At 35.4% G+C, this 25064-nt stretch overlaps 1 pseudogene; it reads left to right on the forward strand.

Moving 5' to 3' along the window:
* Positions 1-21357: 21357 nt before the first annotated feature.
* On the forward strand, positions 21358-21582 carry LOC128568050 (small nuclear ribonucleoprotein G-like; annotated as a pseudogene).
* The last annotated feature ends 3482 nt before the right edge of the window (positions 21583-25064 follow it).

Here is a 25064-nt window from a genome sequence, read left to right on the forward strand (position 1 = left end):
CATAGTACACAAACCAAAAGGTCACAGCAATACCTCCTTGGTCTGCGTATAGTCTAGAGTTGTCCAGAGCTGCTGTGAATGACGGAGGACAAGGACATACTCTTCGTCCTCTTTAGGCCCTGCCCCTTCCTTATCACACACCACACATTGTGCCTTTGCTAATGAAATGTTAGCAAACCCATCAATGCTATAAAAAGAGGGAGTCAGTGGATTAAGAAAACAAATAAGATTTGACATGTAAGAAAAACAGTAGCTTTTTTTTTTTTCCTTCTGATAGGATTCTAAGGTAAGATGGCTTTTAATGGATCTCATTTTTTGATATGAAAACAGTATAAAAGAAATCCAAAAAACACAGAGAAAACAAACTTTAATGTATTATGCTCACAGTCCATTTAATAAACTTCTCCATGGAGTAATTTATTCCTGTATATGTCACTGAGATGTTAAATAAGTAAATATATAAATAAATGTCTTTAACTCTGTCTTTGTATGTTAGCAGCCATGTGAATTATGCAGACCACATTTGCAGCCACTTAGAACGCCATATCTTGAGGTGATAAATGCAATGATTTTTGTTTAATCTGCTCTGAGCTCTTTTTGCTACTTATTTTATCTTTATTAATTATATTATTCAAGCTCAAGGCTTCAACCAACTTTAAGGAAAAGGTCAAGGAAATAGGTTAAGGATTAAAATTATGAAGCACAGCATACATCTCTGTGGTAGAAAGGGACTGACTTTCATTTATCTGAGCTGCGGTGGAGGAAAATAAGACCTGAGGCTCTTGCGCCCTCAGGAAATGTGAGAACCATAGTCATTGCCAACATAAAATATGCAAATCCGGAAGAATTTTTCTACAATATGTGAATTGTGTTCATTCATTCGATACGTTACTGCCTTAATCTGCTCAGTCTGACATCACAAAATACCACAGACTAGGTGACTTAAACAGCAGAAATTTATTTTCTCCTAGTTCTGGAGACTAGAAGTTTAGATCAATATATACACTAATCCAGTTATGGTGAGGGCCTCTTCCTGGCTTGAAGACAGCCACCTTCTATACTAGCTGTCCTCAGATAGTGGAGAGAGAGACAGAGAGAGCTCCCCAGTATCTTTTCTTACAAGGACACAATTCTTATCAGGGGCCCACCCTTATGACCTTAATTACTTCCTTACTCCAAATACAGTCACAGTGATGGCTTAGGTCTTCAAATGTATGAACTCCAGAAAGACATAATTCAGTTCACAGAAGTTCATTTTCTGGGAACTTCCTTTACCATCCAAAAAAACGGTACTGTGTGTGTTTACGCAGCTGTACAGGCAGAGTCTGTAACAACTGGATTAACATGCATACAGTAAGCAGAAACAGAATCCAAACTGATCTTCTGTAACTAAATGTTTGATGGAGTGTTTTTTTCACATTGCATCTCTCTTAAACTCCTTTCCCTCCCTCTTTCCTTCCATCCTTTAAGGGCCCTTGTGACATACTGAACCCCTTCAGATAAATGAGAAAAATCTTCCATTTTTAAAGTCACCTGGTTACAAATCTTAATTTTATCTGCTAACTTAATTCCCCTTTGGCATGTAACATAATGTCTTCACAGGTCCCAAAAATTAGAATGGAGATGTATTTGGGAGACCATTAACCTGCCTACCATAATAGTCACATAATTATGTCAGCACACATTAATTTCTTGTACCTGTAACATAACAAGATAAAGAACAAGTGAATCAAATCATTAAGATTGGAACCTGGGTTTGACCTAACTACTACTATTCTCCTGGGCATCTTAATTTCTAGCTTCCTAAAAATGGGCCTTTTAAAATTGGATAATACTCAAATCAGATTATGGATGCAAATTAAAGTGCATTTCATCAACGGAATACAATTCAATTGCCCTCCAATTCTCTTCAGCATTCAGTCAGCTGACATTTGTGAATTTTTAAACAGTGTAATAAAGAGAACAGCATAAACTGTGGAATAGGGAATACACTGAATTTGAAATCAAGATTCAGTGTATTCCAATTTCAAATTGTGAAATATTTTATAAAGTGAGTACATATAAACAAGGAAATCACCATAATTAATGGTGGATTTTAAAATATAAATTTCTCTTAGGTATATACATAATATGGTTGTTATAAATAATTAATATTCCAATTATGTCTTGTACAGAGAGAATGCACAATCACTACAATGATACTTTGGTGATCTAGGGAAATGGCTACATTTAAGATACTTTAAGCATTAATGCAACTTTTTTCAAATAATATACAAATATACATCTTCAATTTAAATCACCTGTTTACTAAGTCCTTATTACATGCAATGTTAGGAAGGATACAAAATTTTATAAGATATAGAATTTATAGATCTGGTATAGGAGAGAATAAGAAAGAAATTATGTAAAATATATATTATAGTCTTTGATGTTAATATTATCACTGTTTGGGGGCAACACAAATTGTACACATATAAGATGGTAAACTTAATTGATAAAAGTTATCTGTGTTGCTACTGCTCCACTCACTGGCATTTATATGTCTTTCACATTTCTACTTAGCAAATCGGATGAGATTTTTTTTATAAGTTTCTGATTAAATAAATATTTTATTCATTTTTATCAGGTCATCTCTTCTTGTTGATTAATAGGAATATGCTTTAAACATAAGTCCTTTTGCTCCTTCTGAGTCATGTCTTTTGAGTTTCTTTGTGAAACTTTGTATAAATAAATTAAGATGGTATTATGTATTTCGATTAGTTGGCATGTAAAGTACAATTGTCTATCCTTTAGTGATATTATTGGTTTTAGATGTGTGTTCAAGTATGGAAAGAACTTAAAGAAATAATGATAAATTTACTTCAAATAATATAAAAATGTAAAAATCTAGTAAGTTGTCTAGTTCTATTAGTTGGTATTATGTATTTCTATTAGTTGGCATGTAAAGTACAATTGTCTATCCTTTAGTGATATTATTGGTTTTTGATATGTGTTCAAGTATGGAAAGAACTTAAAGAAATAATGATAAATTTACTTCAAATAATATAAAAATGTAAAAATCTAGTAAGTTGTCTAGTTCTATTAGTTGGTATTATGTATTTCTATTAGTTGGCATGTAAAGTACAATTGTCTATCCTTTAGTGATATTATTGGTTTTTGATGCGTGTTCAAGTATGGAAAGAACTTAAAGAAATAATGATAAATTTACTTCAAATAATATAAAAATGTAAAAATCTAGTAAGTTGTCTAGTCCACCATGCAAAAACTAATAGCCTTTATATATGCAAACAAAATTAATGATATGATGTAATGAAAGCAATATGTAAACAGAAAAAACAAGTAGATATAAAATACCTAGATGAAAATTCACAAAATGTGAAAGATGACTTGAAGAAATGGAAAGACATAACTAGGTTTTTAATTTACCAGTCTCAATATTATAAAGCTATTAATATTCCTATAATAAATCATAAAATGAAAGCAATTGAAGAGTAGACATCATCAGCTTTCATTAGCCCGTATACCTAGAACAGATTGCAAAATTTTCCTAGAAAAACAAAGTAGTACAAATAGCCAGAAAAAGAAAAACTGAAGATGGAAAGTAAAAGCAATAGTATGTAGGTGTGAGAGAGAATAGCCTCTCAAGATATCTGAATACATGATGAAGCCCCTATACCTTCACTAGTCTCATAATAATCCATGAATAGAGAAAAAAACAACAGAGCAGAATTAAAAAATCCCCACAAATTTCTATCAACTGTTTGATTTGGACCTTAGCTATTAGATAAAAGATGGGGTTTTTAAATAAGCTGCGTCATTACAACTAGTTAGCTTTATTGAATACGACACAACTGAAACCTGATTTTAAATTACCTGCCTCTGAATGTGTCTGCGTGTATGTCTGCTTAGTGACTGACCTGCTGGCCATCGTCCAGTGTGCTCTACCAGGTGAGCAACCAGGTTCCACAATCTCTGATGTCACCAGCCTATCTATGGTCTAGTTTTATTGAATTCATCTAGCTCCAGCACTGAGTATCCTTGTATATCAAGTCATCCATTGACATGCTTCTGTAAAAAACATACAAAACATTTTTTTTTTTTTTTTGTAGAGACAGAGTCTCACTTTATGGCCCTCAGTAGAGTGCCGTGGCCTCACACAGCTCACAGCAACCTCCAACTCCTGGGCTTAAGCGATTCTCCTGCCTCATTTTTAAGGTAACATTTCTTAAAAGCTATCTATGTTTCTTTGACCCACAGAACTTAAGATCATCTCTTGCAGCCAAAATAAAATTTAATAAACTTAGATGATTGTTAATGAGCTTTATGTACAAAGTATGTATTCAAAGGGAGTGGTACAACTGATTATCCAAAAAAGCTAAATGGTCATTATTTCAGATTTTTCCATTTCTCGTCTAATCGATTTCAAATCTTTTTCAACTTTCCTTTGCACAGTTCATTTGGCTTGAAATTTGATGAAAGAATTTTGACTTCTTGATACGCTCTTGGAATACAGCTCCTGTTACTATGGGAAAGTATCCAAAATTTATGGATCAGTGATCTGATCTAGACTGGCAACTCCTACGGAATGAACTAAATTTCCCTTTTACTGTGTTCACCCCTCACCTGGTCACAGCTCTAGCCACCAAATAAAAACACTTTTCAAATTTGTCTCCACAGGGCATGATTGTCTTTTTAATGTAGGATCCAACTCTCTCTGTCTGTCTTGATAAACTGAATGACATCAACCTTTGTGTAAATGCCATGTCTTACAGCTTTTGTAATTCAACGTTTTCCTTCCATACATAGATTCCAGGACTTATGAATAAATAAGATTCCATGTGAGATTTGTATGAAAGCACAGGAAATGGTAAGTTCCTCTGTCTATATATGTATGATATTACATTTAAAACATATAATATTATATACGGACAGTATTTTTTGTTAGTAGAAAACAATGCAATGAAGTCCAAAAGATGCATAACTTTGAGGAGAATGTAGTAATGTTCTTTGAGACATTTTAGAAAAACTTCTACCTCTTGAAAAAGAGATAGAAGATGTGATCATATCAGATAAAAACTTCAGAATTTCAAGGTCCTCTGAAAATTTTCACCGTAATAGAATCACAGTGATATTAGATTCTAGTCTCAGCTTTTTCAATTTTATGACTGAACCAATAACTTCAATTTAATTTCCTATTTATGTCAATAAAAGATTGGTCCAAGTAGCCAGCAACAGACTTTCAATGTTTAACAGGTTAATCTAAATTTTGATACCAGACAAACATAGGACTGGATTTTCGAGCAATTAAACCTTAATACTTTGTATTGGGGAACATGAGTAAGACTCACACTTCAAAAACAATTAACCTACCCAATGTTCTGGACTTGTGGTTAAATTTGTGGCACCATCAGAATTTTGAGAGCTGATTGGTTATCAACAGAAGTGACTCCTTAAGGCTTATCATACTGTGATTCCAGACTTAATGTTGGTGTCTGACTAGAGGAAAAGAAAAGGTCAGAAATAGGGGAGGAAAGTACTTTTCAAAATGAGATAGAAACATTTTTCACTTTGCAATCAACCTTTAGTCAACATTTTCAAAAGATAGCAGTCAATCTCTGGTGAATTTTCAGCATGTTTTTCTCTTTGATTCTCACATGTATGCTAAATAAAAAGCCCAGGAAGAAAAATCCCCTCGATTAAAAAATTGCCTTTGAGAGGAGATTTGGCAGCATCACAATTCTTTTTAGATTTTTATTTATATAAAATTCATTAAGATGTTTAGATCAAAACCAGAGATTAAAATAAAATATACATACTGTGGTGAAGGATAAGAAATGTGGTGAAGCATACAAGTTTATACTGCAGAGAAACTAAAATAATGAAAGAGAAATGAGCAATCTATTGTTTCCATCTGTCCTGACAGTCTATGTAATACACAAAAAACTTCATGAAAAGAGCTATAGACAATTGGACAAGTCTGCATACATGCAATATAATGAAATCAAAGAGGCATCACTTCAAAAAAATAGCTTGAATATAGATAGGTACATCCACTAATTCTAGAAAAATTACTGATAAAGAGACAGAGATTGAGCTTGCACAGTATAATAATTTCAAACTTCTGAGGTTCATGGAACATTCTCAGGGTAAAACGGAATGTTTGCAAAAATCTGTCTCGGAAAGAGGAGGTAGCATATGACTTCTGCAAATCAGCAGCAGTCTCACAACAGATTCAAGCAGGGAGTGGAATAAATAAATAAATAAAAGCCACTGCCAGCTCCAACTGTAGGGGGACCATTTCTGCAGGCAGAAAGTAATTATCCAGATGGAAGTCAGCCAGGACACCAGAGAGTGTGAACATCCCTATTCTGTCTCAAAATTCCGTGGGATTTTTAATGAACACAAATGATCATGACCTTCAGTTTTATGTTCCATCCAAAAAGAACTTCTTTAACAGAAATGCTGGGCTGTTCCTTCCCTTGACTCATGATACTGTGTGGGGCACCAATTCAGAACCAAGGATTAGGGATTCTGTGAATGCCCTGAGTGTAATAAGAACCCCAGCAAAAATTATTCAGTTCAATTAAATCACTAATTTTACAGGATAGTAACAGTGCTGTTTGGCTGTTAGCAGCAAACTGCAGAACTACTTAATGAATTCCCATCAAGGAATTAGTATTCTAATGGTAAAGTGGAGCTCATCTCTGAGGACTTACTGCTCTGTGGCTTTTGCTGCCACTTGGAAGGGCTCCTCTCCACTTCCCAACATGAGCGTTACTTCTGGGCGCTAGTCATGGATTTCCTGTCCTGCTCTAATTTTGCACACATTCATTTTATTTGTGGTCAGTGGATGGCAGATTAGCCAGATCGTAAATCGCAATTGAGCAGAAATCCATGTAATGTAAGTCATACAGCCCAACATCCACTTCTGTTTGCCAAAGCCAGGAATGTTGGAAGTTGCCAGATAAAACAACAGCTCTCAGGTTGAATACCAAGTATTGCTAATAAGATAGCAGAGCTTCTTAACACGGACCAAACTCTAAGTTTGTGGCGATTGCCCCCTGATTACCAAGAAAAAGGCTTTTGGAGGGCATTGCTACAATGGGATTATAGGGCTGCAATAGAAAGGGAACTATCACTTTTGAGCACTGAAGTCCAAGACCTCGTACTAAGAATTTTCCATATATTCTTTCATTTAATCCTCTCAATAATGGAATGGTACTATAATGTCCTGTAACAAATGAAGTGGAGGGATATTGTGTACATGCAGGAATTCCAGAAACACTCTTCCTCTTCCTCCCCAAGTTCCTTTACAATTAAAAATACAACACACACATACACACAGATAATCCAGGCTGATGTCATTCACACAGACTTGGAAAGAGAAATATTGTAGTATGAATATTCCATACTATTTTACTGAACCTATTATAAAAACTCTGACAATTAAAATGTAGCATTAAAGTATAAGTTCAGGAAATATTTTATTATGCCAACCACGCTTTTATTTTTTCTTGGAAGCTTTGCCTCACACTTCGTCTGTTTCACTCTACTGAAGAGGCCAGCTGTTTCAAACTATTTTTCTCAGGCTCACTTGAGTTTCTCAGAGTTCAGCTAATGAAAGGAACTGGTAATATCAAAGGAGAAGAGAAAGAGCAAAGCTCAATTGCTTCCTCCTCTCTCTCTATTTCAGGTAGTGGGTAGCAGCTTTGTTTTCTCCTCTAGTTGCAACTCCTACCAAATTTGTTGCCTTCCCTGGTCCCAGCTGTTGATGGGGAATCTGACTGTAGCGTATAATTTGGTAACACTACCTCCTTCCTTTGTTCTTTCTGCCTGGTGGTGGTAACAGCTGGCTGGCCTTTTCACTTCCTTGATTGCATTGTTTGCAGCACAAAAGTTGCTTTTGTTAAAGTCCAGTTTATTTCTTCTTTTGTCATGTGTGCTGTGATTAACTCAAGGTCAAAGAGACAATCTTTAGGATTTTCTTTGAAGTGTTTTTTTTTTTTTTTAATATATAGATTTAGCTCTTTCTTTTAGATCTACGAGCACACTATGGTATGATGTAGAGGTCAAAGTTTGTTCTCATGTTGATAGCCAGTTGTTCCAGGACCATTTATTGAAAAGACTATTCTTACCTTTATTTAACTGACTTGATGTACTTGATTGAAGTAAATTTATAATAAACTTTGAAACAAGGACGTATAAATCCTTCAAATTTGTCATTCCTTTTCAAGATTGTTTTCGCTATACCAGGTCTCCTAAATTTCCATGTGAATTTTGGATTAGCCTTTCAATTTTTGCAAAGAAGCCAGCTTGGATTTCAAGAGGGATTATGTTGAATAAGCAGACCAATTTGGGGAGTATTGCTACATTAACATTAAACCTTCCAATCTATGATGATGAAATGCCTTTTTCTTTATTTAAGTCTTCTTGATTTACTTCAATAATGTTTGTTTTCCTTAAGTTTTCAATAAGAAGTCTTGCACATATTTTGTGACATTTATTTCTAAACACTTTATGCTTTTGATGCTATTGACATTGTATTTTCTTAATCTAATTTTAGTTCATTCACTCTTAGTTTATAGAAATAAAATTAATTTAACATTTATTTTGTACGCTTTAACCTTGATGAACTCTTTTGTTACTTATATGAGAATATCAGTAGTAGTTTTCACTTAATGATTCATTAAGATTTATGTGTTAGAAGATGATATCGCATCCAAATAGTAGTAGTTTATTTCTTTCTTCTTTCTAATCTGGATGCATTTTGTTTATTTTCTTTGTTTAATTTCTCTGGCTAGACCCATAGTACAGTGTCAAACTGGGTTGTAAGAGTAAGAATCCTTGTCATGTTCTTAATTCTAAAGGGAATGTTCTTAGTCTTCCATCATGTATGATGTTATAGGTTTTTCACAGAAGAATTTTATCAGAGCTTGGATATCTTGATGTTCAGCCAAATATTGGTCAAAAATATCTTTAAATACATTGAATTAGTCTTCTACTTTTGCCAAAGAATTCTGTGTGTAAAACTGAAGTGTATCTTCAACATTTATGCTGTTCACAATTCTGCCTGGGCCTTTACTTCTTTCCTGCAGAAGTTCTCAGGTCATTCAGAATGAGACAATTGGGTCTTTGCTGGTACATCCTGGAAATGTATATACCCCTACACATGTGTGGGACCTAGCTTCCTCCGAAATACGTCAGAGCTTTAAAACCCTTACTATGATATCTCATTTCCAGATAGTTCTTTTAAATTTTTGGCCAAACTCTTTTCTGTCCCAACTTGTGTCCTGGCCTCAAGGAGCTGCAATGTTAAATAATTGCTCCTGATTGTTTTCAATAAATGTCTTGAGGATAGAGTTTTCTCACAGGATAAGTTCCAAATCAGATCAAATGATGACAACATTCTATGAAGAGAGCCTTCCCAAAAAGCCGAAAAACAGGTGAAACGGTAACATTACTCTGGACGTGAGATTTTTCAAGCAGCTTTAGGCATGTTCTGGCCTCTGGGAGCTACAAGCCTAGTTTTTACAGCTACCATGTTGTAGTGCTGCTGTTTTTCCAGCGTAATGTGGAGTGGGGCATGATCAGGTATCAGTTAAGTTAAAATAAAAAACGCCTGCTGATTTTACTGAAAGTTGCCGGTTTTTTAAAAAATATTCTTCAGATTGTTGAAACATTTTCTTAATTTTTAGAGTTCTGAAAAGTTGATTATGATATGTTTTTGCTAGTATTATTTTTTTTTTCCAAGTGAGCAGATTTATTTATGAAGGGATTCATTCTGCTGTTCTGGAAGCCCTACTCCTAGAAATGTTTTGAAGGGGAATATTTTAATATAACTGCTTCATTGTACATGTATAAAAGCAGCTCTTAGAAATAGTCTAGAGTAGTATCCAATAAAAGTTTATGTGAGCCAAAAATAAAAACCATATATTTTTATGTAAATTTTAGTAGTGATGTGAAAAATAAGTAAAAGGAAAAGGTAAACTTAACTTTAATAATATATTTAACCCTTTTATATAAATTAATATTAATGTTAAATACAATCAGTATTTAAGAGACCTTTATGTAAATTTTCATATTAAATTATTGAAATCTAGGGTGCATTTTGCCCTTAAATTTCAATTCAGACTAGCTGTATTTGAAGTGCACAGTAGACACTGTAACTGGAGAATAATATATTTGATGGCATAGTTCCAGAGTAAGAATATATAGGTTAATCACTATTCTATCACTGACACTGAATTACATTTGTTATTTGTTCATGTCACATATCAATTTGCTCAACTTGAATTAAAACTTTAAACAATTTTTATTTTATTTTAGTTTTTACTTTATTTTATTTTTATTCATTTATTTTTGAGGCAAGATGTCACTCTGCTGCCTGGCTAGAGTGCGCTGGCATCATCACAGTTCACTGCAACCTCTCACTCCTGGGAGCTGGGACTCTACAGGCACGTGCCGCCATGCCCAGCTAAGTATTCTAATTATTTTATCTTAATTTTTGTAGACATGGGGTCTTGCTATACTTCCCAGACTGGTTTTGAACTCTGGGCTTTAAGAAATCCTTCTGTCACAGCCTCCCAAAATGCTGAGATTACAGGCATGAACTGTAGGCCACCTGGCCCTAAAATCATCCTTACAGTATGTGTGTTTGTCAAACTATAGCCTGTGGGTCAAGTCTAACCTGCTGTATGCTTTCATAAATGAAGTTATATTGGGATTGAGCCACTCTCATTTATTTATGTATTGCCTATGGCTGCAATTGTGCTAGAGTAGCAGAAATGAGACAGAGACTATGTGGCCTGCAACCCTAAAATATTTATTATCTGACCCTTTCTACAAAGTTTGTTTAAAGATTTGCAGATTAAGTTGTTCAACTCATGTAAAATACTTATAAGAAGGGTTAACACATATTTCTCATGTATTATTTAAAATTATTATGAATACACTGAGCCAAAGATAAAATGGACAAAGAGATAATTATATGCATCAGAAAATACTTCAAATAAGAGAAAAATGCAGTTTTTCATAGTTAGCCAAAATTTGGTGTTCTTCATTTTTCATTAATTTTAAGATAGAAATAGACATGAAAATTTTGATTTGGGGCTATACTAATCCTCATAATATAAAGAATAGTCATGCCAATGCATTTCAAAATATGACTTCTTTACCTAAAATCATTTCAAAAGTTTCCTTTACATACAAATTTTTAATGATAAAATAAATAAAGATTCGCTATCAGACATGTTTTCAAAAGTTTGCACTCCAAATCCTTGATACATGAGCTATTACATATATAGGTGAGCCAGTGGGAAATAGTAATAATGTCTCAAACATTGTTAAATTTGCCTGTCGGTGTCGCTCGGCCGCCGGCCAGCAGGGACGAACACACCAACGCAGTCAGCTTTCAGCAGGTTTATTATCGGGGGCAAGCAGCTTGTCCAGGGAGAGCAGGATGGAAAAGCTCTAACCTTGTCCGGGGAGAGCAGGATGGAAAAGCCCTCTCTAACCTTGTTTACAGCACTCTGTATATATACTCTAGGACACATCCTGTTATTGTGGTTTCTTGACCTAGATATCTCTCCAATGAGCACAAAGGGCACGGGCGGCAAGGTTGTTGCCAGGGCGCAGCCTGCAAGCAGGTTTCCTAAAGTACGCCTCCGCCATCCTGTTTTTGTGCCTGATCGATACATTGTATAAGGGCCCTCCACATTTGCCTCTGGCTTTATGGCTGAGCTTACAATCTGCTCATTAGGGCCCATTCTTTAAGGTGAAAAAGAGACCACAAGCAATTAGTCATGAAGGAATCTTCCAGTCTTGATTTCAGAAGGTCAATTATAAGCATAGCTCTCCCTGTTGTTAAGCAGAGAAGTTGCTAACTAATACAAATGTCTTTTAAAATACTTGTTAGAACACTGACAAATACTAGTAGATACTGCCTTCCCACTTCTGATTAAAATTATTTACTTTTAAATAAATCCCAAGACATTGGAAAACTTAGTTGAAGTTCTTTGGCTGTTTGTTTTCTCTACTTTCATTTACCACATAAATCCAATGTTTAACCAACATCATAGATAATATACAAGTTAATAATTGAGACTTTGTTCTCAAGAAGTTAACATTAAGCAATTACATACAATACAAGGTCTGGGCACATTGGCTTGCACCTGTAATCCTAACACTCTGGGAAGCTGAGGCGGTGGATTGCTTGAGCTCACGAGTTCGAGACCAGCCTAAATATGAGACCCCTTTTCTACTAAAAATAGAAAAACTGAGGCAAGAGGCTCTCTTGAGCCCAAGAGTTGGAGGTTGCTATGAGCTGTGATGCTACAGCCTCTACCCTCTAACAGCTTGAGACTCTGTCAAAAATAAATAAATAAAACACCAGATAAATTAAATCAGTACTAAGTTTAGGCCATCATAACACCACACTTTAGAAAAACAGGGAAAAGAAGCCAGTCTCCCTAATAAGACCTGAAAATGCCACACATATAAGGTGCTCTTTGCTTTGGGCCTTGAGTAGTGATTTAGAATTTCCTATCTTAAAAAACAGCTCCAGGTGGGCCCGGTGTGGTGGCTCATGCCTATAATAACAGCAGTGAAATGCCCAATTATATGCTGGCTACAAGAAACTCGTTTCGGATTTAAGCACTTACACATGTTGAAAGTGAATGGATGGAAAAAGATGTGCCATAATAACCTAAAGAAAGCAGGAATGATTGTATTTAATTCAGAGAAAATAAATTTTAAGCCAAGAACTGTCATGAGAGACAAAGATGAACAATGAATAATGAAAAGAAATTAATATGCCAATAATAGATAAACCAACTGTCCTTGACAGGTGAATGAATAAAGAACTTATAGCATTTAAATACAATAAGTTATTATTCAGCCTTAAAAAAGAAGAAAATTCTGCCACATCTGATAACTGGATAAACATGGAGGACATCATGCTAAGTGAAATAAGCCTGTTGCAGAAAGGCAAATACTATGTGATTCCATTTAGATGTGTCATGTGAAATAGTCAAACTTATAGACTCAAAAATATAGAGTTGTCATTTCGAGGGGCAAAGAAGGAAAAGCAGAGTGTTACTAACTAAAAGGTATAAAATTGTAGTTAAACAGGATATACAAGTTTTAAAAATCTGCTGTACAACAATGTGCCTAGTAAACAATAGCATAGTACACATGTAAACATTTATTGAGTGTAGATATATTAAGTGGTTTTGCCACAATAAACTAAAATTAATGAAGTAGAAAATGGCTACTATATTCCGAATAAGAAAAGTATTGATGGTTCTCTACAATCCAATTAAGTACATGAGGAATATACATTAATAACTGTGACTTTAATAATTATAATGAAAGATCATACATTTTTCTACTGTACTTCCTTTCCTATTCCCATTAGAAACCTCATACTAGGTAATCCTTCAAAGAGTTACATATTGAAAATTCTAAGGTCAGAGTATCATATTTCAATTCAATTTATAATTTTAATCCTGTTTTTTCAATAGCAAACCAGACATATGGTTTCAAGTACTTTCTGGTTGTCAGTTATCAAAAACAAGAAAAAAGGGCAGGGGATGAATTTTTACTTGCCAATCAGTAATTTAAGCTGAAATCAGAGAAAAGGTCAATTTTAACTCGTGCATACCCTGGCTGTTTTTCCTGAAAAAGAGGAAAATAAAATTTTAAAACACGGGAAATATGTTATCTCAAGAAATTTCTCTTTGAGGAGAACAAAGTAATATTTTTATCCTTCTAACTCATCTATTACAATATTCTATCTTTTATCTTTCTTTCAGAGAGACAGAACTGTAGAAAATAATACAAGGGAGTAAAATAAACCTAACTTAATTTGGGATGAAAATAAATCCCCTAAGGTTTGAAGAGATAGTATATAAATAAGAGCTCTGGTAATATAGAGTATTGCTATAGTTTGGATATTTGGCTCTCCAAACCTAGTGTTGAAATTTGATACTCAGTGTTGGAGGTGGGGCCTAGTGGGAGGTATTTGGTTCAGGTCGCAGTTCCCTCATGAACAGTTGCCACTACCTTTGCACTAATGACTGAGTTGTCACTCAACTAATTCACCTGAAAGATCCCATGAGAGCTGTTTGATAAAAAGAGCCTGCCACCTCTCCCCTCTCTCTTTTTATTTCACCACGTGATCTTCACCACGTGATCTTCACCTGATCTTCACCACGTGATCTTCACCACGTGATCTTCACATCTTCACAAGCTAGCTCTCTCTACCTTCTGCCATGAGTTGAAACAGTCTGAAGTCCTCACCAGACGCAGGTGCAGGCACCATGCTTCTTGTGCAGTCTGTAGAATCATAAGCCAAATAAAACTTTGTTTAAAGCCTCAAATAAATATGCTAAGACAGATATAGTGGGGGAAATTATGCTATTTAATGCACAAATATATGCTAAAACTATGTTTCCTTAGTTCAGTAAATCAGAGAGGGAATCTTTAGAATTGAGGAGATGCCTTTCTTTACAGAAGAACTATGCTTGACACTTAGAATTCATTGGGCAGCTGTACAGAACAACTATTTCCACTGCAGATTTTTGAAAGAGATTTGGCTGATACACAATTGAAGAGCAAGCTGGTCCAAGGTCAAACTACACATTCTGTGAGGTGCAAATGCTGAACTAATGAAATCTCACTTTATCAAAGGTCAAGAAAGGGTCATTAAAAAAATAAGAACTAAGGAGTGAGAATAGCCTCCAGAAGAACTAAATAAAGAAAATGCTGCTGGAAATGATTTTAAAGCAGGGTTTATAACATTATTTGAGTAACTCAATAGACTTTAGTGATACAGGGCTGCTAAAAATTAATGCAGGAAGCTATGTGAAGATAAAAGAGTAAGCTGGAAAACAACTGGATGTGATTTAAAGGGAGATGACCTAGGGAAGATGGTGGCCTCCAGATTCTGTTTAAGATGTAGAAATAGAAAAGTGCATCATCTTCACCCTAACAACATAAAAAAATCTGGATTACATATAAAACCATACATTCCTTTGAGAGATGATGTCGTAAGGTAACTCTATACCCTGATATCTACGTAAAGACCAGGTGTCTTTAAGGACAGACAAAACTCCAGCTTAACTTCCACTGGCTAAACTCAGGCAAAGCAGGGAGAGGAGAGAGATAGCTACCATAAAAGTAAAAAGAACTGAGCTAAAAAAAATTTTTTTTTAATTAAATCATAGCTGTGTACATTAATGTGATCATGGGGGACCATACACTGGTCCATTAATTATATATATTAATTATATATTAATTATATATATTAATTATATACCATTTGACATATTTTCATCACACTGGTTAACTCTAGCCTTCCTGGCATTTTCTTAGTTGACTTAAGACATTTATATTCTACGTTTAGTAAGTTTCACATGTACCCTTGTAAGATGCACCATAGGTATAATACCACCAATCACCTTCTCTCTGCCCATTCTCCCCCTTCCTTCCCCTCCCTCTCCCCCTTAGGTTATAACTGGGTTATAGCTTTCATATGAAAGCCATAAATTAGTTTCATAGTAGGGCTGAGTATATTGGATACTTTTTCTTCCATTCTTGAGATACTTTGCTAAGAAGAATATGACAGCTGAGATAAAATTTTAAACTGTTTAAAGACTGAGTATGGGTGATCGTGAGAGTTTCGATTCCTAGAGGTAGTAATAATAGGGGAATTTGCCCCCATTCACAGACTGTACCATGCAGACCTTTACTATTCATAAGAAAGACTGGTTACTGTGAATGACTGCAGAGAGCTCCCCTCAGTGGTTCTGGCCTGGAGAAGGGGTGTGGCAGGAAAGACAAAAGGCATTGATTGGCTGTGTTTTTTTCTACAGAACATCAAGACTTGTCATCCCTAGAGCACAGGGAAGAAAACATTGTGGCTGGGGAAAGGGAAATGGGAAAACCCTCTTTCCCCAGGGCAGGGGCAGAAAAGCAGTCCTAGCCTCTAAACTATTAGCTCCAAAGTTTTCCTATGACAGTGAAAACAGAAGAATATGCAGAGGCACAAACTGAGGCAGGGCTAGAAGAACAAAGAAGTCTTTCTACCCAGTGCCACCAGTGTAGCAAGACACTAGTCATAAGGGTGTACATGTACCAGGTAGAAGCAAGCACGGCCATGGAGAAAGATGTTTTATGAAGCACAAACACAGGAGAGAGAACAAAAGCCAAAAGCCAAGATGAAAAAAATATTGTTTTAACCACTGCAGGGAATGGTTAAATCTTTAGCAAAGGAAAGAGAAAAAATAAAGAAATAAATATACAAAAATATCTAGACTGGAGAGAAAATTATAGTAGACATACAAGCATTAAATGGGTAATAGGAGAATATTACCATCAACTTTACACACATAAATATTTCAACTTAAAAATTATTTTTTAAAAGAAGTTTCAGATTAGGCTTGGTGCCCATAGCTCAGTGGTTAGGATGTTGGCCAGGGCTGGCTGGGTTCGAACCCAGCCTGGGCCTGCTAAACAATGACAACTAAAACAAAAAAATAGCCGGATGTTTTGGCAGATGCCCGTAGTCCCAGATACTTGGGAGGCTGAGGCAAGAGAACAGCTTAAACCCAAGAGTTTGAGGTTGCTGTGAGCTGTGACGCCACAGTACTCTACCAAGGGTGACATCGTGAAACTCTGTCTCAAAAAAATTTTTTTCAGATTAATTTGAGGGTATAAACGATTAGGTTACATAGTTTTCTAAGATAAAGTTCAAGTTGTAGTGGAACCATTCATCCAGGGAATTGTGCTGTATACCCCAACATTATGTCCATTAGGTGAGAGCTTACCAATCCCCTTTCCCCCTACCCCTCTATTTCTACTTGAATATACTTGTGGTTTTCTCTCATGTGGGCATCTAGTTTTTTTTTTTTATTGGTTTCATATTAGTATTGAGTACATGGGATACTTGCTTTCCCATTCTTATGATACTTTACTAAGAAGAATGTGCTTTAACTACATCCAGCTTAAAACAAAAAATGTAAAGTCTCTATCTTTTTATGGCTGAATAGTATTCCATGGTATACATATACCACAGCTTATTAATCAATTCATGGGTTACTGGCACTTATGTTGCTTTGATGTCTTGGCTATTGTGAATGGAGCTGCAATAAACATTCTAGTATGAATGATTTTTTTTTTCTTCTGGCTAGAAACATAATAATGGGTTTGTGAGATCAAATGCAAGATCCTCTTTTAGTTCTTTGAGGATTCTGCATACTTCATTACATTGATGCTGCATTAGTATGCAATCACAGTGGCAGTGTGGAAGTGTTCCCTTCTCTCCACATCCACACCAGCATCTGTAGCTTTGGGACTTTGCAATCTGGGCCGTTCTCACTGAAGTTAAATGATATCTCAGAGTAGTTATGATTTGCATTTCCCTGATGATTAAGGACCATGAGAACTTTTTTATGTGTTTGTTAGCCACTTAACTATTTTTTTCAGAGAAATTTCTGTTCAATTCTCTTGCCCACTACAAATAGGATTTTTTTTTTTTTTGAGACAGAGTCTTGCATTGTCACCCTCAGTAGAGTGCTATGGCATCATAGCTCACAGCAACCTCAAACTCTTTAGCTCAAGCAATTCTTTAGCCTCAGCCTCCCAAGTAGTTGGGACCATAGCCCCTGGCCACAACACCTGGCTATTTTTAGAGATGGGGTCTCACTCTAGCTCAGCCTCTTCTCCAACCCATGAGCTCAGGCAATCCACCTGCCTCAGCTTCCCAGAGGGTTAGGATTTGCATGAGCCACTGTGCCCAGCTAGATTAACTGTAGTTCACTGTAGATTCTAGTTATCAGTCCTTTGCCAGAATCATAGCATGCAAATATCTTCTCTTCTCCCATTATGAAGGCTTTTCGTTTGCTTTAGCTGTTGTACCTTTAGCTGTACAGAAGCTTTTTAGTTTGATCATGTCCCATTTATTTGTTTTTGATGTTCCTGCAATTGCCAAGGGGGTCTTCTTTTCAAAATATTTATCTATATATTTCCCCATACTTTCTTCTACAATTTTTATTGCTTTGTGTCTTAAATTTAAATCTTTTATCCAGCAAGAGTCAATTTTTGTCAGTGGTGAGAGGGATGGGTCCAATTTCAGTCTTATACATGTGACGGAAGTCTGGTAATATGATGCCTCCAGGTCTGTTTTTATTTCTTAAAATTGTATTGGCTGTTTGGGTTTTACTTCTGGTTCCATATAAAACACAGTACTATTTTGTTCAAATTCTTCAAAGTAAAATGCTGGTGATTTGATGGGGATTGCACTAAATCTGTAGATTGCTTTGGGTAGTATGGTCATTTTAACAATGCTGATTCTTCCAAGCCATGAGCATGGTATGTTCTTCCATTTTTTAATATCTTCTTCTATTTCTTTGAGAGATAAAAGCTGTAAAAATTCCCTCTTGAAGAAATATATATCCCAAGAAGTTCTAACTAAAAATCAAATTTGTTCAAAAATATTCAAACCAAGAAAACTTCAGGTAGAGATAGCTTCAGTGGAACGTTCAACAAACAAATATTTAGGAAAGAAATATTTCTAAACAAAAAATGTTAGAAAATATAACTTGTATACATGGACCAACTAATTTTATAAAGTCAGCATTATCTTGATACCAAAATTGGAAAAAAATAATACAAGGATAGAAAATTGGAGAAAAATATCCATCTAAGTATAGACACAAACATTTTAAACAAAATACTAACAAATCGAATATTGCAATATATAAAAAATACAGTATGATCTACTGTTGTTTATTCTGGAAATAAAAGATAAAATCACATTCAAACATAATTCAACATTATTCATATATCATATGACTACAGAAAACAATTGTAAGACTTTCTCAACAGATGCAGAAAAGGTATTTGGCAAATTCAATTACTACTCATAAACTATCATCAAAATAAGAATAGAGAAGAACTTCCTTAATCTGATAAATGGCTATTTAAAAATACACATCTGTCATAATTAATGGTAAAAAACTTTGTTATCTCTTGAAGATTGGAAATAAAGTAAGAATAACTTCTTGCACCACTCCTATTCAGCTCCATACTGGAGATTCCAGCCAATATTGTGCAAGAAGAAATACTGTAAATATGCACATTAAAATATAAAATAAAGACCATTTTTTCATAGATGGAATTATTGTTTACTAAAAATAAGTGAATATTCAAGATCAAAAACAGGTGGCTATGAGTTCTTGTAACAAGGGAACTACTTACAGAGGCATCTTTTTACTTTCAGGTAAAAGTAAACCTGAATTCATGGTATATATCACTGGCTTGCTGGGTATGTGATCTTAGCTGTTTTGCTTTGCTCTTATAACCATTAATTTCGTCTAAGAGCAGGAAATAAATCCTAAAGTGATGATAACTGGAGGTGCTTTCTGATAACAGTGATATCATCACCATCAGAGTTCCTAGCTACTCACTTCATATGAAACTTTACATTTGGCTATTAAAAATGTATTATTTTAATTTTCTACACAACCAGTAATATGGTAAACTCAACCTCAATGTGAGTATGAGACAAATCTGTGGAAAACAACATGGCAAAGGTATTATGGGTAGAGACACCACAGCCATAAGTGTCTGAGCCTCAGTGGTGTGAAATTGAGCCAGATGTGTCCTACTCTAAGATGCTCCCTCTCATTCTTTAAAAAATTGTATTCATTTGTTGATTCACCAAATATGTGAAGTGCTACTACACATGAGGAGCTGTTCCATGGCCTGCGTACATGCGGTATGTGGCCCAAATCATTTCTGTCCTCGTGGAGTTTACCTAGGGAAAAGTAAACAGTAAGCAACCAAATGCATGCTAAATTTCCTGCTTATAATTTGGAACTATGATGAGTACTATGAAGAAAACGTACAGAATATCAGGCAGCATTTATTAGACACCCAATCTCATCTAGGAGAGAACTGTGGACATAAAAATACTTTTTTCAATCATTTCATGAAAACTAACTATTACAAAGTGCTTAGCAGATGCCCTGGTACCAAGAGTAAGGGCTCATAATTGTTGTATGTGTACTGAGGTCCCAATGGTTAGTTTTGCACAGGGATTAAAACTCTAAGAAGTATAAAAGGAGAATGAATTAGGTTGCAGGCTGGGTCCCGTGAGGATTTTACAGTCCCACTGAAGATGCAGTAGGGATATGGGATTAAATGCCCATGCAATAAACCTCTAAGAATTCATATAAAAACTTACCAATTTAGTATAGAGTAGTCAAAAAATGGTCACAGAGGAGAAGAAATTTAATCTAGGTTCTGAAGGAAAAGTAGGTTTTGTATAATTGGAGAGTAAAGGGAAGAGATCTTACTGGGCACCTTTTCTCTTTACTTCCTATAAAAGTAAGAGTTATTTTAATTTATCCCTTGGTAGGTAATTCTAGGTTAGTGCAGCAGCTCAATGACGTCATCAAGGACTGAGCTTCTTTTTATCCATCCTATCCTCCATCATTCTCTGGGTGTTCTGAATATTTCTCAAACAAGAAAGCAATAACAGCTTCAAGCCTCCACAAATGCCTACAGAGTGAAAGCGAGGAAAAGAATGGTTTTATCTCATCATTTTTTTATTTGATCAGAGAGAAAATTCTTTTCCAACAACACCCTAACAGATTTCTGACATGTCATCACCCAAAATGGATTGTATGCACATCCTTAATCAATCATTTAATAGAAAAGAGTGAGGGAGCCATGAATGACTTAGATGGAACATGGTTTATCCCCTTTGCAGGGTACCTGGTGTTTGAAAAATAAATAAAAGAATTCATCAATAAAAGGACTAAGAGGAAAATGACTTTTAGGGAGGCAACTAACAGCCACACTTCCTCTCCTTCATCTTTATATATATAAATTTCTCTCTCAAATTCATCTATTAAGATCCCAAAGAGCTCCTTCCCAGTGTACTGCACCCTGCTGCCCACAAGCTGACAATATTTTCTTCTTCTTTAAGAAAGACTCATCACTTCTGTCTCTTCATCTTGGACTCCAGATCATGGTCAGGTAGAAAATATCTTTAACGAGCCTTCAGGTACATGATGTCACATAGGAATGGTCTAAAAGATGGCACACATGGAGGGACGTGATTGACTCAAGAAAAAGAGTGCCCGCCTGTTATAGACAATAGACTTAGATCCAGAGCATTTCCTTGGAGGCGTGATGATTAAATACTTCATGGTATCAGCAGGACTGCCAGTCAGCATGAACGAAAAACTAATAAAGTGAGAAAGAAAAAAAATAAAATTTTCATTTTTTATATGAAACATTGGTTACACAAATGACATTTATACTCATCTCTGATCTGGTAGAGTAGATACCATGAGCAAAGCTCACCCTCCCGAGCTGAAAAAACGTATGGACAAGAAGTTATCACTGAAATTAAATGGTGGCAGACATGTCCAAGGAAAATTGTAGGTATTTGATCCTTTTATGAGTCTCCTGCTAGATAAATGTATGGAGATGGCAAGTAATGGGCAACAGAACAATATTAGAATGGTGGTAATACGAGGAAATAGTATCATCATGTTAGAAGCATTGGAATGAGTCTAAATAATGGCTGTTCTGCAGAAAAATCTATGTCCCCTCTCCAAAGGGCCTGTTTTACTCTCATGTCAAAATCGGGTCATCCACATTTTCATATTCAATTTTTTGTCAAATAAAGCTTTCTAGTAGTCAAAAAATAAAAAAAAAAATAAAAAAACACTGGTAATTATATATGTGAACTTCTTCCACTTTTAACAAATTCCCACTCAGTATAACATTTGATTGTGTAGTCAACAAAGTATGGGTTTGATTACCTTTTTTTTTTATACAAGTTGCCTGGTGCATACAGATTACAGTAGAAAAGTCCATACCTTTATGTTTTGACTTCATTGCATGCTGCTTAAACAAGTCCATCTGTTCACAATATCAAACATTTAGAAGCTATATTGGTGAAACAAGAAATGTTATTTACCTGACCCACTAAGGGTGTTTTGCCATATACAGCATATGGTACAGAAAGACCCAGATTCATTGATTCAGGTAGGGTGCATGGAAGGAGGAAATTCACAGGCAATCTTCAAGTTTAACTACAATGGAGAAAAGCAGAAACATCCAGATGATACATCTCAAACTTTTATGTGGAATAGAGAACTAAAAGTAGTTAGGAAGCAATACTTAGGAAATTAAACATCGAGGAAGGGAAAACATTTAGGAATGTGCAAAACTTGAGTGAATTCAGCCACCCAGCATTGGTTCTAATTTTTATATTTTTTCTAATAGGTTTCCATTATACTTAGTACTTAAAATGATGGCTAATTGTCTCTTTCTTAATTGTGCCATAGAGCTAAAAGGAAAGGGGTGGGCTGCTAATCTTCAGTATCTGTAGTACGAATGGAACTGAGAGGCACACACGTCACAGAGCTCACCTGCAACGTTCAGGAAAAATTGAAATCATTGCTTCCTGCTCTGCTTATTTCAAGTGTTTACTCTACCCATGTATTGTTTGTCCCTAGGAACGCACGGCTCTTGTGTAGTCCTCTTCCCTTCATCAAATATACCCAATATCATATTTGCTTAAGACCCTGATTTCTGGAGTCTAACATTTCCTTTGGCTGGGAGAAATGGAAGAAATAAAAATTGCAGGGAATGGAAAAGGTATTTCTGTAAAGGGATCTGAAGCAAATAAAGTTTCTGAAATCCATGAAACATTACAGTTTTCTCAGTGCTTTGCAGAGATTTAACTTTTGTTTTTTTTTTCCTGAGATGAGTCTTACTTTGTTGCCGTTGGTAGAGTGCTGTGGTGTCATAGCTCAGAGCAACCTCAAACTCTAGACTCAAGGGATCCTCTTGCCTCAATTTTTCATTTTTAGTAGAGACAGGGTCTCACTCTTGCTCAGGCTGATCTTGAACTCCGGACATCTGGCAAAATCTACCTGCCTCAGCCTCCCAGAGTGCTAGGATTACAGGAGTGAGCCACTGCACCTGGACCAGGATTTAATGTTTTGACCCAGAATTCATTCCAGAAGACTTGGACATCATGCATAGCCAAGAAATAGTGGTGGAAATGGGATGGACAGAGACACAGTCTAGAAGCCTGGAGCAGGCCCCACTGCTTAAAGATGTACAGTCCTCAAGGACTGATCTCACCATTGTTGCCTTTATGGGTTGCAAAGGGTTAAGGTGATGCAACCCCACCATCCTGAGGCTGAGGAATGGAGGGAGGGGGAGAGAGAGAGAGAGAGAGAGAGAGAGAGAGAGAGATATGAGATGATTGAGGTTTAAGGGTAAAAATGGCTTTTCTTGCTACTGATAAGATACTGTACAGTGAACAAAAGCAAATGGCTATCATATTTTAAACAAAAGTATGGAAACCACCTCAGGCATTCAGACAGTAAAAAAGTAATCAAAGATTAAAAAAAAAAGACAGAAATTCAACTATTTCAGGCTTCTTCTGTCTGCATGTGCAGTGGGCACCTGTTGTTTCTTTGAATTCATCAAACACTTGAAACTCATTGATGTTTTTATAAAACTTATAATAACATTTAATGGTGCATTTTAGAATGACAGTAAGTTCTGGTTAGTAGAATGTTTCTTTATGACTTTGAGTTACACAGGGTAGATTTGCTTTTCTGAAACATTCTGTCCAGCAACTAGCATGAGAGTATTTCATATTTCTACATTAAAAGCTGTTGCCATGAACTTGGCCTAAATTCAGACTTATCATCCATGAATGCACAAGGATGGATGGAATCAATTTTAAATCAGTGAGCCGAATTGTAGAAATGTGAACTAAATATATGCTGTCATTCTACAAAGTTGACTCAAGAAAACCAGGTCCTTATGAAATATCCTGTGATTACAGCAGATCTTCTGGTAAATAAATAAGCTATTTCTGCTTAATATATCCCTCCAATACACTTGACAAAAAAGAGAAATAAACAATGATCTTATGAATAAAAACAACTACCATCCAAAAAGTTGAGAAGTCAGCATCCTCAGTTCTGTGTCATGACACATAGAAAATAGAACAATATTATTCTAATAATAATAGGTGATATACACATATATTGAGTAATTACCTTAGGCTTAGAAGTTTACATGGATTACCTTATTGAATCCTGAAACATCCATGGTTAGTACTATCAGTGTCCTCACAGTGTAATCTCATTTTACTTGTAACTTATATTTAGTGCTCGGTTCCATAAAAGTAGAGTTTGAATGCAGATATTTCTCATTTCTGGGCCTACACTCTTAACCATTATGCTTGGAGAAAGATCTAGACAGACTCTGACTTTTGATGATTAATAATAATAAATGACTTACACACGCTATAGCTCTTTTGGTTTGTCCATCCATATCACACATGATTCCTGGCAGATGGGTGAAGAGGCTCGCTAACTGCAGTCATGTAGTCGGTATTCACCGAAGTAGATTCCTATGTCTTTCTGACTCTGTTCATGAATATCTCCATGTTTTTGTAATCCACAGGCATAATCTGTGCTTTTGAAAAACCCAGCAATAAAAAATATTATTGAATGTTATGTTCTTTCTTTCTAATGTGAAATACCTTATACTTTTTTATTAATATAAACTATAGTCTCTTTCATCTGTATTTGAGTTTGGTAGGCCATCCTAATAACATGTTTCATTATTCTGGAGGCTAGAGGTTAGAGATTGGTGTTAGTTTTTTTATGAGACCTCTCTCCCTGGCTGGCGTATAACCATTTTTGCATCTTCTACCTGCGTCTTCACATTTTCTTCTCTCTGTGTCTCTGCCCAAATATCTTATAAAGAGAACACTCAGATTGTTTTTAGGTCCATCCTATCGGCCTCATTTTAACTTGATCACCTCTATAAAGGCTCAATCTCCCACTATAGTAATACTCTGAGGTACTAGAGTTAAGGATTCACATATGAATTTGGCTGGCAACATGATTCAGCCCATAACAGTCTGGAAGCATCAGACTGCTTGCTAACATTTTAGAATTTAACAATCAAAAATCTCTACCCTTTTTAGCACAAACTTGTGAAAAGTATTCTAC

Source organism: Nycticebus coucang, chromosome 16 (genome assembly GCF_027406575.1).
Source record: "Nycticebus coucang isolate mNycCou1 chromosome 16, mNycCou1.pri, whole genome shotgun sequence".
NCBI classification, from domain to species: domain Eukaryota; kingdom Metazoa; phylum Chordata; class Mammalia; order Primates; family Lorisidae; genus Nycticebus; species Nycticebus coucang.